The sequence below is a fragment of the Mobula hypostoma genome, chromosome 15, assembly GCF_963921235.1.
Source record: "Mobula hypostoma chromosome 15, sMobHyp1.1, whole genome shotgun sequence".
NCBI classification, from domain to species: domain Eukaryota; kingdom Metazoa; phylum Chordata; class Chondrichthyes; order Myliobatiformes; family Myliobatidae; genus Mobula; species Mobula hypostoma.
The window spans coordinates 24,670,354-24,688,480 of NC_086111.1; the positions used below are offsets into that span (position 1 = coordinate 24,670,354).

An 18,127-nucleotide genomic window follows, 5' to 3' on the forward strand; every position below is an offset into this window, starting at 1 on the left:
CGGCACTGGGGTTCATGTTGAACTAAGGTCTGAAGCTGAGTAGTCATGGCCAAACCCAACCTGGCATCAGCGAATAGGTAATTGGTGAGCAAGTATCATTGGATTACACTGTTGACAACATCAGATGTCAGATTGCATGTTAACTGCAACAAAAGCCTAACTTCCTAACACAGTCAATTAACAATCTGCATGTACTTAAGTGTCTGGGTGACTTCTCACTAAGTTAACAGGTACCAGTCAGCACTTCACCTGACCTGAGGTGGATGTGCGGACACAAGTTGACCATATAACCCTTGAATCTTCTGTGAATATTGAATGTAAATAATTGTACCATCAATTTTTCCAATTGTGGGCACCAAATCTGGAATTTATATCTGTTCTCAGCCACAGACAGCAAGATTGATGATCACAAACATGAGGAAATCTGCAGATGCGGAAATTTCAAGCAACACACATAAAAGTTGCTGGTGAACGCAGCAGGCCAGACAGCACCTCTAGGAAGAGGTACAGTCAACGTTTTGGGCCAAGACCCTTCATCAGGACTAACTGAAAGAAGAATCTCTTACTAGCTCTTCTTTCAGTTAGTCCTGGCGAAGGGTCTTGGCCCGAAACGTCGACTGTACCTCTTCCTAGAGATGCTGCCTGGCCTGCTGCGTTCACCAGCAACTTTTATGTGTGAAGATTGATGATCACCCCAAGTAATTTTTCAGCCACTCTCCCCTTCACCAAAGGTGGTGGAAGTGATGAGAATGAGGCAGGGTACCCGCCCCATGAAAGTGTGTCATGCTTCCTGGCAATACTGTAGTTAATATTCATCCAGGCTATATTGAACTACTCAGCTGATAAGTGGCAGCCTTGATTTGACAAAAACAGAACAAATTGATAGTCTTTGAAATGTGAGCAAAATGTAAAAGATAGCACTGAAATGTAAATGAAGAATATAGAGAGATTAATGTTGTTGGGACAGGATGGGTGGGGGATGTGTGGTGCAGTGAGAGATGGTGATGTGTGAAGCAGGAGATGTGGAAGAGGTCATAATAAGGCAATTTGAGCAACTATTACAAGTAGGAGAATAAGCTAATGATCTATGTCACAGAGTATATAACAGAGAAGAAATAAAACCTTTCAGATTTTTAACAAAGAGAAGTTCAGGTGCACACACAGTGGTGAAACAGTTTTGAGAATGTTACACTAGGACTGCGGAGACTTCAGGGTGCTGGGGGAAAGGGAAAGGAATAAGACTCATTCAAAATGTAATAAAGGTGTCTGAAATGGGAAAGGTCATATCCTGAATAAGTCATATGTTAAACACTGGCTGGGTGGAAGATGAAAACAAGATTATCTTTGCTGCATTAAATGCGATATGCACAGTCTTAGATCAGCAGAATGGCATAACAAAAGTAGCTGCCATCTCAGAACTCCAGTGACCTGGATTTGATTTCGACCTCCGGTGCTGTCTGAATGGAGTTAGCATGTTCTTCACGTGACCACATGAGTTTTTCTTCTTATCAAAGCGATCTTCGGGCATTTGAGTGTGTCCAGGTTACCAAGCTGCTGTAGATTTAATAGACCAAATCAGCTTTGCCTGGGCTAGAGATGAGATTATCCTGGGATACACAAAGAAGGTTTATAATTTTATATGAAGTGATTCCATCACGGCGAGTTAAGAAGACAGCATAACTGGAAGACAAAGGTTCATTCTTCACAGCAGGTAAGGTAGAGAGACCCAAGCATGGTTCTCTCATCTCCTAATGTGTCCTTAGGCAGCCCATTGTTGGAGCTGGAGAAACAGAAACAAGCAAAGCATTGTACGAATCATAAGAATCGAAAACTTAAGAGTAAAAATAAATGGGACAACTAGAGCTGAGTAGTTCATCTGCGAGCAAGAAGTAACACCAAGGATATTTAGCAAAACGTAAACAAGAGGTTCTACAGATGCTGGAAGTCACATGAAATGTTGGAAGAACTCAGCAAGTCAGGCAGCATCTATGGAGAGAAATGAACACTGACTTTTCGGCCCGAGTCCTTCATCAGGACTGGAAAGAAAGGGTGAAGAAACCAGAATAAGAGATTTGGGGGGGGGGGCGGGGAGAGGAGTAAAAGCTAGAAGGTGATAGGTGAAGCCAGGTGAGAGGGTAAGAAGGCGGGTGGGGGAAGAGGGTGAAGTGAGAAGCTGGGAGGTGATAGGTGGAAAAGAAAAGGGCTGAAGAAGAAAGAATCTGATAGGAGAAGTGAGTGGACCGTGGGAGAAAGGCAAGGAGGAGAATCACCAGAGCGAGGTGATGGGCAGGCAAGGAAAATAGAAAGGGGTAAGAGGGGAGCAAGAGATGGGCATGGAAAAGGAGAGAAACCACTAGAAGCTAGAGAAATCAACATTCATGCCTTCAGGACATTCAGTAGCCATGTAAAGGAAGGAGCCACTGGAGACCAGGTCCAGGCATTCTGCAACTATGTCAACTGTGGCTCCTTTGATTGCATTGCTGCCTCTGGTTCAAAGAATTCTAGATTTCTATCCCATTCCAGTGTCTTGAACACATATCAAGGCTGAGTCCTCTCGGGGAGCGCTGAGGGGGCACTGCAGTGTTTCAGATCCAGTCATACAATGTAGTTGTTAAAGTGGGTGTGAAAGATGCTGAGGAAAGCAGTGTTGCCTGAGCCAATATGTTGTTCTCACTCAATGCGATTTTTATAAAAAAACACGTTTTTGTGTGTGCATCGCTTTATTGCATGGAGGATTTTTCATCTCCATGAACTGATTGTTCTATTTCCTGCATCAATTGGCTGGTCGTCTGTCAGATTTGACAATGGCAGTTACAAATCTGTGCAAGAGGGTTTTTAAGGAGAAAAGGCAGTTGCACACTCTCAACCTCAGAAGTCTGTGTCCAATGGTAGAATAGTCACCACAGCTGGGGTCTTCCTTGGTTGCAGTGGATGTCCATGACTACTTCTGTGCCTTGTCAAGCCCTTCATTCTGTGTGAAGCATTGCAGAACCACTGTCCTGGCCGTCGGATCTCACTGTTGATCTCATTCGCACAGTCCGCCAGAGCTGACTTTGCATGCTAGGACAAGACGTGTCCCTATCTCACCTGAGTATGAGGCCATCTGACTACCTTTACCTGGTTTAGCCCGCTTGTCAAAGCTGTAATAGTGGGGTGCTGCATGCACACTGCTGATTGGAACTACATACAAGAGCTGAGTGTCCTACAGAGAGCAAAGATGAGTGAACTGCCCCAGAGTGGACACAACGAGCCCCTTTAATGGAGGTGCTACCCCTCCCTAGACACCCCATACGCCCATTTCCTGCAAACAACAATGGAAGATCTCTTCATTGACTGTAAAGTACCCTGGGATATTGTAAAAAGAGCTTAAAACTAGATCTAAAGGCATCATTATTTATCCTGTTTTTTTTTAGATGTATAACTACGATCCAAAAGTAAATCAAGGGCAACAATTTTCTGAAGCTGAGATCAGAATAAACCTTTCGAAGGCAGAAAGGGGACTTTTTAGCCAATTGTTCAGGAGGAAAGCAGAGAACTATAAGGCCGTCATGTTTTGACAGAGAAGAATGTGGAACAAGAATTCCCAACCTTTTTGATGCCCTGGTCTAATACCATTAAGCAAGGGGTCCAAGGACCCCAGGCTGGGAACCCCTGATGTAGAGGGATTGTAATGCTGCTGGTAATAAAATGATTGGTTCCCTACAGGAACCCACGGATAGGGACTGAATCGGACCTTAAAATAGTTAAGTTGGCAAGAAACGATTCAATTGAAAATTACTGGAAGTGCCCTGTTCTGATATGATTGATGGGAGGCAGGTGCAAAGTTTGTTGTCAAAATAAGTTTGCAACGAAGGTGGTGTGAGGGGCAGAAGGACCGTCAGAGATGTGGGATCTCCTTTCTGGAGTCCCTGGCTAGGACTGTAGTTACCCTTTTCAGAAATCGGTGCTGCTCTGTTTTCTGCAGAATCATGCTTAAAAAAAATAGACAACCACCTTGATGGTGTCCCAACAGAAACAACTGGCAAAGTAGTGACTGTAATACATGGTAATTAGGTCCTCAGAACCCAGAACACGTGAGAAATGACAGTGGAGTTCTTTCCTCCATGTTCACAATCCAAACTTCTGAACTGGGAATTTGGCTGCACTCAAGGGGATTTATACAGATTTCAGCACCTTGTTGGGATCTGTTGCTCCTGACGATTTGGGAATGCCAGTAATGGCTTGAAAATCCATCTGCTTCCTGTTGATTTCCCCACTGTGTTGGGAAAACAGATGCAAAGATCTGCCATCCTGTGCAAAGCAGCTGTCACCTGGCTTAATATAGTTAGAGATGATGGGCTAAACTGAAGGCTGCATTAACACCTTCAGGGGTTTGAATTGTGTCCGAAGCATAAATGATGAAAACAGCTGTTGTGTTGCTTTGCATCTCTAAGGCCTTGCTAACAAATAAGGTCTGAAGGAGGTTACGAAAACTGTTTTAACAATTAAAAATCTCTGGATAATTTCCACCAAATAGAACACCCATTTTATGAGTACTGTAATGCCAGCTTGTCTTAATCCTCTGCCCCAGTTTGACATCACCTGCTAAAATTTAGAATTCATTTGGCTGTAATTTGGACAAGAAATCAAAATACATCATTCCATCAAATTAACTTGCAAAATACAAATCACTGTACAATGCTAACTGTTGCTAATTATGGTACATTGGTATCTTATTGGCAGCGACAGAGCCTCTGCCCCTCTGCTCCAGCAATCCATGTTCTTGTGTTTGATCCAGACCTCCAATATTGTCTGTGTGGAGCTTGCAAGTTCTTCCTGTGACCTTGTGGTTTCCCTCCAGGTGTTCTATTTTCCTTCCACCAGCCCGATTCAGCGACTGTTCATTAATTTCCATTGATGTTGCCTGACCTGCTGAGTTCCTCCAGCATTTTGTGTGTGTGTTGCCAAAGATGTGCAGTTTTGTAGGTTATTTAGCCACTGTCTGTGTGTTTGCGAGTGGTATAATCTTGGGGAGGGGAATGTTGATGGGAATGTGGGGAGAATAAATTGGAATTAAAATAGAGCACAAATGGAAGAGGACAGTGGACCATGGAAGAAAGACAAGGAGGTCAGGAGGGGAGCTGGAAAGAGATCCTCACTTTCCCTTTATTTTCATGGTCACTATTATCTCCTAACGGATTCCGCCTTCAGCCCTTTGTTATTTTCTGCTTACCATCTCCTAGCTTCTGACATCATTTCCACTGACCTACCGTCCCCCACCACTTATCACCCTCCTCACCAATCCACCTATCACCTGCCAGCTCTTGTTCCACCTCTTTTCCCCCAACTTTCTCTATTGGCTTTCTCCCTTCTCTTTCCAGTCCTGAAGAAAATGTCCACTGTCCATTTCCCTTTGAACATGGTGCCTGACCCACTGAGTTCCTCCAGCATCTTGCTTAAAACAGATTAATTTCCTAGAATAGGTCTTGTTGAACATACTTCTAACTTCAGATGTGCTTTTGCACCTAAGCTGATGTATGCATGCACCTTATGTCGCAGGCAGAAAATAAATTTTGTCCCTGAGATCGCTGTGATACCTACCTGAGTCTAATGTGCTGCCAAACAGACATTAATCTTTCTTAACTATAAAGACATGTTTTAGATGAAAAGTTTTCTCTCCGCAGAAAGAATTTGCTCTGTTCTAATTCCTTTCCTTTCTTCTCAGTGAGTTGATTAAGGTGTTGATTGCCCCCCCACCCCCCCCCCGACTATGCTTGGGGTTGGGTTCAAGTATCTAATGCAACAGCAAAACCACTTCCTTCCATTTGTCTTCCCTCTCTGGTGAGCACACACATTCATGTTTTTCACAAGGAGTGACATGTGACATATTTCCTAAACACCATACTCGATACTCTTCCAAATGGTGCGCACCATGATCTGCAACATGCCCAATTTTATTTATCTCAGTCCATCCATGTAGGTCTTGCCAACCTAGGTTGAACTATCCTGCCTCCCTTTCCTGCCCTTTCACTGTGTTCACCTTAAAATTCTTAACTGTAAACCTTTTTTTTTTTGGCCTTGTTAACCCTTTGTGACACTCTCCGGCCTCGTGTGCTTCTCCATGCAAACTCAGCTGTCTCGGCCCAACGGTGAATAGCAGTGGAGACACAACACTGCAGATGCCAGAATCTGGAGCTAAAAATTAGCTCTACATTCTTGGCACAGATGCTGCCTGACCTGCTGAATTCCACTGGCACTTTATTTTTCCCTGTGAATGGCATTGCTTTAAGTGGACTCAGCCAACGTATTTCTTTAAAACCACCCACTTCTTTCAGCAATCTCTTAGTCCTCACAAAGGCTTCATTTCTTAATCCTCTTCGACATGCATTGGGATATTTTCACGTATTACCAATTGTATTAATATTTCAATGATTAAACCATATCTGGTTGTTTATATGTAGAAAATGAAACAGGTTTTTAATACAGGAGTCTTCCCAATGACTGTGTGTTCCTTTTATAGTGCTGTACAAATCTCATCAGCTTTAATTTAGCATTTGGAGAGAAATCTGTCCATCACTTGTAACTTATTGATTTTGACCCTCTTTATCCTGTCAAAGTTTTTAATTTTACTTGAATTAGTGCTATTTATCACATTATATGAATGCATGGAGCAAAGGCTAAATGTTTTTTTTTCTCTGTTATCTTTAATTTTAACACCATTACAATCATTTAAACAGTACAAAGGGTGATTGATAAATTTGTGGCCTAAGGTAGAAGGAGTCAATGTTAGAAAATCTAGCACATTTCTTTTCAACATAGTCCCCTCCTACATTTACACACACAGTCCAGCGGTCGTGGAGCAAATGGATCTTGGACCTCCAGAAAGTGGTCCACAGCAGAGGTGATTGATACGTTTGTGGCCTAAGGTAGAAGGAGATGAGTTATTAACTTTAAGATTTCTGCATAATCACTCAAGGAGTTGAACTGCACGTGCATGTAACGAGAGCTGTATAACTCACCTTAGGCCACAAAATTATCAATCACCCCTACTGTGGACCACTTTCTGGAGGCCCAAGACACTGACTTCTACAAAGAAGGAATCCATATGCTCCATGACCACTGGACTAAGTGTGTAAATGTAGGAGGGGACTATGTTGAAAAATAAATGTGCTAGGTTTTCTAAAATTGACTCCTTCTACCTTAGGCCACGAACTTATCAATCACCCCTCGTCATAACTGATGGCCTTCTATATACCTAGCACTGCCATTTTATGCAGAGCTAATAATGAGCTCTTAGTCTGGTTGTCTGAAACTGTACTTTAAGAAAGATATTCATTTGAACTGTACCTTGGTTTTCCTGGAGCCAAGTGCTGAAACCCTGTGGTCCTTACTGCAATGCCCTGGTTGATAGGTGCTGGTTAAAACATTGGCACTTTCCATCGAGTTTACTACCACAGGGAAATCTCTAGGCTAGGAAGAGCTGTGAAGTCCAATTTAAGGGAAGGTGTTATTGAAGGGGTTGTCATAGTAGCTTTCATTACCTCCGGCAGCAGGACTGGGGCTGGAAATCAACATGCAGTACAAGTCAGGTTAGGGTTTAGGACAAGGGTTGTGAGGAATTTGAGGTCAGGCTGGAGTCCTAAATCCCTGGTCCACATTCAAAGACCAGCGATGTGATGTGGGCTATCCGTGGTCGGATGTCAGATGCTGGGCCAGCAGAGAGTGGATGAGGTCAGTGAGGTGTCAGCAAGTTCTGGAGTCAGAGTTCAGTGCGGTAAGGAGGAACTAGTTCCAATGACAGTCTGGGTTAGCGAGTCGGTGAGACTGGAGTTCAAGGCCTAGTATTTGGGTCTCATCAACAGCGAGTCTGGAGTGAGTTCGAGGCCTAGTGTGCGGTGATCAGCGTGTCCTGGGATCGATGCTGAGGTTCAAGGCCTGAGGATAGAATCTGAAGTCTGGAAATAGAGACCCATTAGCCAGGACCAAGTCTGCAAATTTGTGAGAGTACACTGGGGATATGGAAGACCGGTTGTCCGCAGGCCTGAGTTCGTGTCCACTGGAGGTTGGAGACTTGAGGCCTGCCTTGGAGTTAAAGGATGGAGTATGTCCATTGGTAGGATGGAGGAATGGGGCTGGTTTTGCTGTTGTTTTGTGGCTTATTCTGTTCTGTGGTGTTCTGCCAAGCTTTGTGGGAATGTTGGTGGCAGAATGTGTGTGACACTTGTGAGCTGCTTCCAGCACACACCCTGGATTCTTGGTTGTTAATGCAAGTAACACATTTCACTGTATGTTTCAATGGACATATGATAAATAAACTCAAAACTTGAAATCTACCAATCCAAAATGAACTATGCTCAAGTCGGGGTACTGCCTCAATCACCACACCTTTGAATTGAATTGACCCTATTTCTTACATCCTTCACATGCGCGAGGAGTGTAAATCTTCATGTTATGTCTCCGTCTAAATGGGCAATATGCAATTTATAGTAATTTGTAATAAATAGCATGTACAACAGGACAGTCAGTATAGCATAGAAATACAATTGTATCAGCGTAAATTAATCAGTCTGATGGCCTGGTGGAAGAAGCTGTCCCAGAGCCTGCTGGTCCTGGCTTTTATGCTGCAGTACTGTTTTCTGGAAGGTAGCAGCTGGAAGTTTGTGGTTGGGGTGACTCGGGTCCCCAATGATTCTTCAGTCCTTTTTATACACCTCTCTCTGTAAATATCCTGAATAGTGGGAAAGTCACATCCACAGATGTACTGGGCTGTCCGCACCACTCTCTGCAGAGTCCTGCAATTGAGGGAAGTACAGTTCCCATACCAGGCAATGATGCAGCCAGTCAGGATGCTCTCAATTGTGTCCCTGTAGAAGTTCCTTTGGATTTGAGGACCTCTGCCAAATTTCTTCAACCGTCTGAGGTGAAAGAGGCACTGCTGTGCTTTTTTCACTACAAAGTCGGTATGTACAGACCATGTGAGAGGTGTGTGCTGAGGAGCTTAAAGCTGTTCCCCCTCTTAACCCAAGATCCATTGATATCAATAGGGGTTAGCCTGTCTCCATTCCTCCTGTAGTCCACAAGCAGCTCCTTTGTTTTTGTGACATTGAGGGAGAGGTTGTTTTCTTGACACCACTGTGTCAGGGTGATGACTTCTTTTCAGTAGGCTGCCTCATTATTATTTGAGATAATGTAGTATCATCGACAAATTTAATTAGCAGATTGGAGCTGTGGGTGGTATACAGAGAGTAAAGGAGGGGGCTTAGGACACAGCCCTGCCGGGGGGGGGGGGCTCCTGTTTTGAGGGTCAGAGGTGAGGTTGCGCACTCTTACCACCTTGGTGCCATTTCCCTGAGCTTACTGAAAACCAGCCTTCACAGGCAGTCTCTCAACACCGAGCTGTGAACATGCCAACGGTTTGAGGCAGGTCTCCTGCTCAGTGGGCAGTGGCTGGTGCTCGGTTCCCAGCACAGCACCTCTACCAATAACATGTCTCTTCATAGAATGCTATCGTGACCCTTCCCCCCCCCCCACCAACCCTTAGCTCCATTTCTGTTACTGCTCTCATTCCTGGGAATGTTTGCTGAGCACTATCAAATACAAATGAATTATTACGAAGCTGATTAACATTCTTACTGACATACATTGTGTCTGCCGCTGTGCTTTGTTCTCACCTCCCTCGTTATCCCTTTGACCTGTCTCAGTGTGTATCTGTGTGTTCAATTAATAATTCCCATGGAACTTTTTGTGTTTGTTAGAATCCGAGCAGGTCATTCTTCCCTCTTACTCGCTAATCCCCTCTAATTAGCTTGTTGTGAGCAGCACAGTAGCACAGCTAGTAGAGCTGCTGCCACACAGTTCCTGGGTGCCGTCGTGGTATTATCTGTGTAGAGTTTCCACCTTCTCCATGTGACCACGTGAGTTTCTTCTGGGTGCTCTGGCGTCCTCCCACTTCCCAAGGACAAGCGAGTTGGTAAGTTAATTGGCTCCTGTAAATTACCTCAAGTAAATAGATGAGTGGCTGAATCTAAGGGTAGTTGACGGGAATACGGAGTGAATAAAAGGGCATTAGTGTAAATGTTTGACTGTCACCATGAACTCAGTAAGCTGAAGTGCTTTTTTTTTCTGCACTGAATGACTCAAGTGAGGTCTCCTTAGTTCAGTCTGCGTTTTCTAATCTCAGGAAATTGTCTTGCTTCTTCAACAGTAAGTCTTTTGGTAGAGTGCAAGGGAATTTCTTAAGAAATATTGTTGAACACACCCAATTAGTCAACATCTTTGTTTGCTTCAATGGCACCTGAAACTTGTTGTTTCTAAAATCACAGGTCTATATTGAACTAAATTGTTCATTGCTGTTCTCTTAAGGAGACCCCATCTTCTGTTTCCTGGAGTTAATCTGGATTCTCTTCCCATTATCATTCATTTATGCACTGTTTTTGGTTTGGGATAGTGATGCAGTCATGTATTGCACATTAAAAGCTTCAACGCTCTTCACTTTCATTTACTTAAACAAGCTCGTTGTGCCTATCTTGCCACCTAAAGAGAGCTGTCTTCCAACCTTGTGCTTTTTTTTTAATGTATCTACTATTAGTTTAGCCTTTTGTTCATTAAAAATAATTAAACTCATCACGTGAGATATTTTGTGGGTATCTGATTAACAATCTCTTTTACTTCCTGTGTTTTTCTTTTGTTGCAGTCCAGATTTCTGATACTGTTCCATGGTGTCTAATAATTCCTCAGTGCATGTAGAGCACTTGGGATGCTTTCATGTGTCCTAACAAGAATTGCTTCTTTTTGCCCTTGGTTCCTGTCTCTTTCTGGTGTCTGGGTTTTTTCATGTCTAAGATTCAACGAGATGTCGCACGTGCTGAAAATATGAAGTAGATAAGGAGAAACTGTTGCCCCCTACAGGAAGATCAATAACCAGAGGACTGGTTTTAGACCATTTGCAAAAAAAAGGCTTTTTTTTTCTTTTATCGTGCAAATTTGATTCCTGGGTTAGCAGGTTTGTAGATCTATACCTGCCAGAGCTTGGAAGAGTGAGAGGTCTCAGTGAAACATGGTCTTTAAGAACTTAACACAGTCAATATCGAGTTGCTTTCTCAGCTCTGTTGTCTGGAACCAGAGATCTCAGATAAATAGTCCTGTCATTCAGGATGAGGATGAGAAGAAATTTCTTAACACAGAGGACAGTGGAGGGGTAGTCTGTCTCCCCAAGGGGGTTATGGGACTGAATCCCTGGATATTCAAGACAAAGACCAGTAAATTATAGGAAATGAACACTTAATGGCACTGAGAGAAGTGACCAACCACGTTATTGTTGAATGGTGGTGCAAGGAAGAGAGTGACTTTCTTGATGAAGGGTGTCAGCCCAGCACGCCGACTGTTTATTCCCCACCATAGATGCAGCCTGACCTGCTGAGTTCCTCCATCAGTTTGTGTGTGGCTGCAGAGAATGACTTGTGTGTGTCTTGTGTTCTTGTGTGGTTGTTATGATCTTGAGTGCATCGTCAGGAAGAGGTTTGATGATAACTTTTAAAAGGGAACCAGATGTGAACCTTGAAGTGGAAAGAAAATGGACGCTGAGGGAACTGTGGAGATGTGACAGATGTGGTTAGCTCTGTCAGAGAACTGGCACAGTTATAGTAACAGAATGGCTTCCTTCTGTGCTGTGTCATTCTACATTTAGAACCAATGTGTGGAAAGGATCTTTCAAACTACAGTGCTGCAATAAATTGTCAATTTGATAGGTTCTCTTACATACGCAGCCTGGTCGCACTTGTGATGTTGATTGATTCCAAACCCAGCATCTCACGAGTTCAAATCTCCTCAGGCATTTGACCTAATTCAACCTCACTGGGTAACATTTGCCAGACTTGTTCTCTCTTTCTTTCTTTCTCTCTCTCTCTCTCTCTCTCTCTCTCTCTCGCTCTTTCTCTCTCTCTCTCTCTGTCTCGCTATGTAGCAGCAGAGCGCCACATGGACTGAATGTCATAAGCAAGTTGTACTTTGAATTCCAATCTTGTGCTGATGTTTGCCAATAACTAAATACAGCAGCTTTTTTTGTTTTTGATTCATCTCCATATCTGCTGTTTAATCATCAGTATCTGATTCCTGGAAGCTAGTGTTAAAAGGCAGTAGCCAGAATGTCCATTTATTGTGCTGAATTGTATACATCTCCCACCTTGTACCACTCTAAGTACAAATGCTTGGTGACCTAGTCACAGAACAACATTTGGACCAGCTGTTCAAACATGCATTTTCGTGGCTTGTTCTCCTCTACCGTGGATGCTGAACAAAGAAAAAAAATCTTTGGGCTCTTCTAACTCGCCATCTTGTTGCTCATTTCAATCAACTTCTTCTTATGAGGCACATGTTCTTGGTATGTGCATGTTTTTCTTGTTGCATTTCTATCAATGGCATCACCAACATTAAACATGGCTTTGCAGATAGGAACATTGTAAGGAAAATCTGATGAAGGCCCTTTATATTTTTGGTTATTGGAACAGAGGAAGAAGATTTGGCCTATCAGCCCCTTGATCCACACATCTCTTAACTTCAATTGTCCCATCCCTAAAATGTCCCCACGACCTGTAGACTCACTTTCAAGGACTCTTCATCTCATGTTCTTGATATTTATTATTTATGGTTTTATTATTATTATTTCTTTGTGTGTGTTTTCACAGTGGTTGTACATCCAGTTGGTGTGGTCTTTCATTGATTCTAATATGGTTATTGGATTTATAGAGTATGCCTGCAAGAAAATGATTCCCAAGGTTGTTTATGGTGACATGCATGTACTTTGATAATAATTTCACTTCAAACTTTGGGCATATTTTGTGCCACTGAGTCCATTGCTTCTAACCATTAACCACTTGCCACTTTTATGCTAAGTTAGTTAAGGACACAATTCTAAGGATGTCGGAACCTTTGAAGATTTCATTATTTCCAGCAAATCTAGATTCTAGATTCAAGTTTATTTGCCACGTGTACATGAAACCATGCAATGCCTTGTGAATGTATTCAGCTCCCAACCTTTTGTTCACATAAGAGTATTACAATCAAGGATTTTGATCAATTTAGCTGAGAATTTTTATTTGTGAATGGCAAGCTCCTTTTTCCACAGTAGAGTACAAAAAAAAGGGAAAATTGTAAAACATGAAAAATGAAAAAATTACAAACTGAAATGTCAGTAGTTCAAAAGTATTCATCCCCCTTTGCTCAGTACTTAATTGAACTATCTCTTGCAGCTAGTACAGCCAGAGTCTTTATGGCTAAGTCTCTATTGGCTTTGCACAGTGTGATGGAGCAAAATTTGCCCATTTCTCCTTGCAAAATTGCTTAAGCTGTGCTGGATTTCCTGTCCCTGCTGCTGAAATGCAACCCCACGGCATGGTGCTACCTCCTGGCTGATGTGCAATATTAGATTTACGCCACACGTACCGCTTAGTATTGATGCCAAAAAGTTCCACTTTAGTCTCACCTGACCAGAAATCCTCCTTCCATATCTTTACAATATCTTATAAATGATGCTTTGTAAGGCAAGGATATGCTTTTGTTTTTAGCCAGAGCCACTTTTTTGCCTTTCTTTTTGTGCAAGACCTTGGAGATTGTGGAGCTATGGCTTTCATCTCCAGTTGCAGACACTGACTTCTGCAGCTTACTCAAGAGTAACTGTTGGTGTCACAGTGGCCTCTCTTACAAGTGCCATTCTTCTCTGGCAACTAAGTCTGGAGGGGCAGCATGACCTGGGCCGTGAGGCTGTAGTTTCATATCTTTTCCAGTTTTTCTGAACTGAGCTCCGAGGTATGTTGAGATGGTCTTGTACCCTTCCCCAGATTAGTACTTCTCTATTATCACTTCCCTGACCTGACTTGAATTTGGTTTGGTCTGTTGAAAATTTACCATAATGTTGGACCTTACGGATGGTGGGGGGGGGGTGGTATTTATTTAGGTAATCCTCCAAGTTTCTACATCAACAAATTGTGTGAACTGTTAAGGTAATATACAGTATTGCACCTGAGGAAAGTTAGCATAGTAGTTACAAAGGGGTTGAATACTATTTCAACCTCACAATGTTGGTTTTTAATTTTTAATAAACTGTTGACAGGTTTTGGACTTCTTCTTTTGATATGACACAATGCGCAATGTTTTGTAGATCAACTTAAAAAATCCCACTTCAATGTATTTAAAATTTAGAAAATGAAACAGTAAATGTAAAACAGTTATGGGGGCTGAATACTTTTACACAAAAGTGTTAACAACCAATGCACCCAAGAATATGCTGGGGGCAGCCAGCAAACATCACCACACATCCTGTGCTAGCATAGCATGCTTGTATGCTTGGTAGAACACAACAGGCAACAAACAACAAGAACAAGCCCCATTCCTCCCTCTGCCACTCCCCATTCACGTACATGTGCAATCCTTAAATCCCAGGACAGGCCTGCAGCTGCAGCCTCTAGCAGCCATGGACTTGGGCCTTCCTATCACCTAAGGGGAAATGGAGAAGGGTTTCAGGGAAATTTCCAAGTTTATAGCCTGTCAACAAAAGGACAGTCACCAATGGAGGAGTGATTAAAATTGAGAAGAGCCGGAAGGGCAGATTTCAAAGGAAGTAAGTATCTAAGCATTATAAGGATTGAGGAGTCTAGTGGTATAGCAGTTAGCGCAATGCTATTAAAGCTAGAGGTGTTGGAGGTCAGAGTTCAATTTTGGCATCCTCTGTAAGAAAGTTTGTATGTTCTCACCATGTGCACGTGTGCTCTCTGGTTTCCTCCCATAGTGCAAAGAAGTACCAAGTAATAAGTCATTGTAAATTATCCTGTGATTAGGTTACATCGGGGATTGATGAGCAGTGCAGCTCGCCGGGTCAGAAGAGCCTGTTCCACACCGTATATCTAAAATAAAATAAATAAAAATCAAAGGATCTGTGAGCACAGGAGCATTGAGTGAATGAAAAGTATATAAATTAGGAAATCTGTAGCAGAGTTTTGGATACCCTCAACATTAGAGAATGCAAACAGCAGAACAATGTAATGGTCAGTCTAGTGTTGGCAAACGCAAGGATGAGGGTTCGTCAGCAAATTTAGGAATGGTGTCAGATCGCCATGAGAATAGGAAATTTTAATGATGGTGTTAAATATTTTCTGATCTCATTATGGGATGAAATGTGAGACTAAGGTTGCTAGGAGTTCAGTTAAGCCTCAGATAGTGACCAAGAAAATGTATAGAGGTAATGGTTGTGGAATTACAGCAAAGAGTGAGTGATGAGAATGGGTTGGATTTTAGTAGTTTTTAGTTAGGGGAAGTCTCCACCTCTCCATTACTGGATGTTAAATATTCAGTGATGGGTTGAGATAAGAGATGTTATGATAGATTTGGATAACACAATATTACAGATAGAAACTAATAAAGTGTTTTCAGATTATGTTGCTTTGAGGCAACATACAAACAGGATACAGTTGATATATGAGAGAAAGCAGAGGTAACATTATTGAAGTAGAGGCCATTGTAGGTGGCCCTCTGGGTAGAATCAGCTTGATATGGTTGCATGCAGAGGAAAGCAGTGGTGAAACACCAGAGGACTATGCCCTGATCACCTCTGGTACATGCTACAAACAGAAGGGTACCTGGAACACCATGTGACTTCTCCACCACCTCTTAGCAGAGTGTTGCTAACGGAAACTGCAGAGAAGTACTGCATGGAATGCCCTGCCAAGGGTGGTGGTAAAGGCAGATACATTGGAGACATTTAACAAACTCTCAGATAGACACATGGATGAAAGAAAGATGGAGGGCTATATTGGAAAAAGGGTTTAAAATGATCTTGGAGAAGATTAAAAGGTCAGCACAACATCATAGTATGAAAGGACTTGGGTCCCAACCGTCATTTAGAATACAGAACAATACAATACACTACAGTACCGTGCTATACTGTTCTTTGTTCTAACAGGTGGGTGTGGACTTAGAATAGGACAGAAGGAGTTGGGAAGTCAGAGCTCAGTTTGAACAGACCCACATTTCAGAGCAGGGGGATGATAATGATGGCTGGTTTGACAATGACTGAGGACAGGAAAATGTTAGCAACTACAGTAGAGATCAGTGCCACTTTTGTGTGAATACAGATGAGTTGGTTTTGTGGACAAGATGAACTCAGAGACAGGGAAGGTAGAGAAAGTTGCTAGGACACTGGGAAATACAGTGAATCAGACCTATTTGGCCTGAGGGGAGGAGTTGGGGAAGAGAAGCCGCAGCTTTAACTGATGAAGGAAGTCCAGAAATTCCCCTACACACTATCTCAATAACAATAATGTAAGAAGATTTCCAATTGTACATAGAAGCTTGGAGTTACCTAGAATGGTTTTAGTGGATTAAAGGTGAGTTTAAAATGTTTAATGTAGTCCAACCAGATATGCTGGTGAATGGCTAAATCAGTCATCCATCCTGAATATTTATGTCTGTGCCTTTTCAACTTAAAGGAGGATCATTAAAGGCTGTCCATTGAGGAGTGCCCAGTGTGAAGACAATGGTTTAATGGAACTGAGAGTGAAAGGTAGAGCATTTGAGCAGATTGGTATGGTGAATAGACCACCAAAAGCCATTCTATTGGGAACTTGAAACTATTAGTGAGCGCACGTAGTTTTTCGGGGTCCCCTCAGTGCTGTGATATACCTTCATTTTAATCAGAACCATGTTTATCATCACTGACATGTGGTGTGAAGTGTATTGTTTTGTGATAACAGTGCAGGGCAGAACATCAAAATTACTGTGTTTAAAAAAAAATGTGAAAGAGGAACAGTGAGGTTGTGTTCATGGATTTGAAAACTGTTCAGAAATCAGATAGCAGAGGGCAATAAGCTGTTCCTAAAGCACTGAATGGGTGTCTTCCAGTTCCTGTACCTGCTCCCCGATGTTAGAAGTGAGAAGGGCACATGTCTCAGATGGTGAGGACCCTTAAAGATATTAGATATAGAGGATAATCCAAAACCCATTCTTCTGAAGGGCCCTGCTATTGGGTTCCTCACGCTCCAGAAATGGAAAGAGAAAGGGAGACTATTTGCTTCACTACTGGAAACTATTACATTGCTTCTGTTGCCCCACACCAGCACTGCAACCCCCCCCCCCCAACATCCAACCCCTCGCCAAATGTGACTCCATTAAGAGCACTTGGAATGATTTCCAATGCCACCTGGGAGCAAAGATCTCCCAGTCAAAGAGTGGCCATCAAGAATTCAGTGAGGTAACAGAAAATAGCAAGCTTTTTTTTTGAAAAAGGAAGTTCAGGGCAAAGTGACAGAAATCACAGCAGGAATGGTAAATAAAAGGAAACCATTCCAGATTTTAAAAGTGGATTTAATGCATTTCTCTGAGTCATGGGGGGCTGTTCTCACAGGGAGGTGAGAGAATTAATGGATTTTGTCCTTGGAGGAAAATTATCAGCTGATCACTAAATGGATGTAATCATGTAGACAATCCTCTTCCTATGATCCTCCCACAGCAATTTTCCACGTGTGAATTGGTTCCATTAGCTTTGCAAAACTTTTCAATCTTTTTTTGACAAATTACCATCTTGGGTGAGGGAAATAATTGTCCCTTTTGAATGCAGAGCAAATGAACATTATTGTGTAGAAATCTGTTTGAATTTCTAAAACGACATACTAATGATACAATAATAATGACCCGTGCACATTCTCATCTCCGAAAAGAGAACGTATTTAACCTTAGCATCTTTAAATTGTGATGCTGGTGGAATGATTGTTTCAGGACAAGCAAAGGGCTGGGAAATAGGGGCTGTCACTTTGAGACAAAGTCAGGAATAGAAAAGTCTGCAAAAAATGATGAATACAGCCCAGTCAATCACACACAATCGATGAGCACATTTACAAGGAGGGCAACCACAAGAGAACGTCATCCACCATCAAGGACCCTCATCATTCAGGCCATGCTCTTTTTCTGCTTCTATCACTGGGCAGGAGCCTTGGGTCCTACAACACCAGGTTCAGGAACAGTTATTACCCTACAACCATCAGGCTCTGGAACCAGTGTGGATAACTCCACTCACCTCAACTCTGAACTGACTCCACAACCTACACATTCACTTTCAAGGACTCTACAACTCACATTCTCAGTGTTATTTATTTACTTTTTT

General features: G+C 42.5%; 1 protein-coding gene and 1 long non-coding RNA gene across 12 annotated transcripts in view; one reads left to right on the plus strand and one right to left on the minus strand.

The window, feature by feature from the left end:
* The window catches only part of LOC134356755 (inositol 1,4,5-trisphosphate receptor type 1), a 552,079-nt gene that overhangs the window by 499,044 nt on the left and 34,908 nt on the right, over positions 1-18,127 (plus strand). The gene's annotated exons all lie outside the window — the stretch shown is intronic.
* The window catches only part of LOC134356761 (uncharacterized), an 82,194-nt gene that overhangs the window by 7,196 nt on the left and 56,871 nt on the right, over positions 1-18,127 (minus strand). Inside the window, exons 3-4 of one of the 3 annotated variants that reach the window (XR_010020420.1) lie at positions 14,394-14,876; positions 12,215-12,730 (exon numbers count right to left, since the gene is read on the minus strand). This is a non-coding gene — a long non-coding RNA (uncharacterized LOC134356761). Of the gene's footprint in view, positions 1-12,214; positions 12,731-13,092; positions 14,877-18,127 lie in introns of those variants that run through there. The other 2 variants (XR_010020419.1, XR_010020418.1) reach the window with 2 other exon arrangements.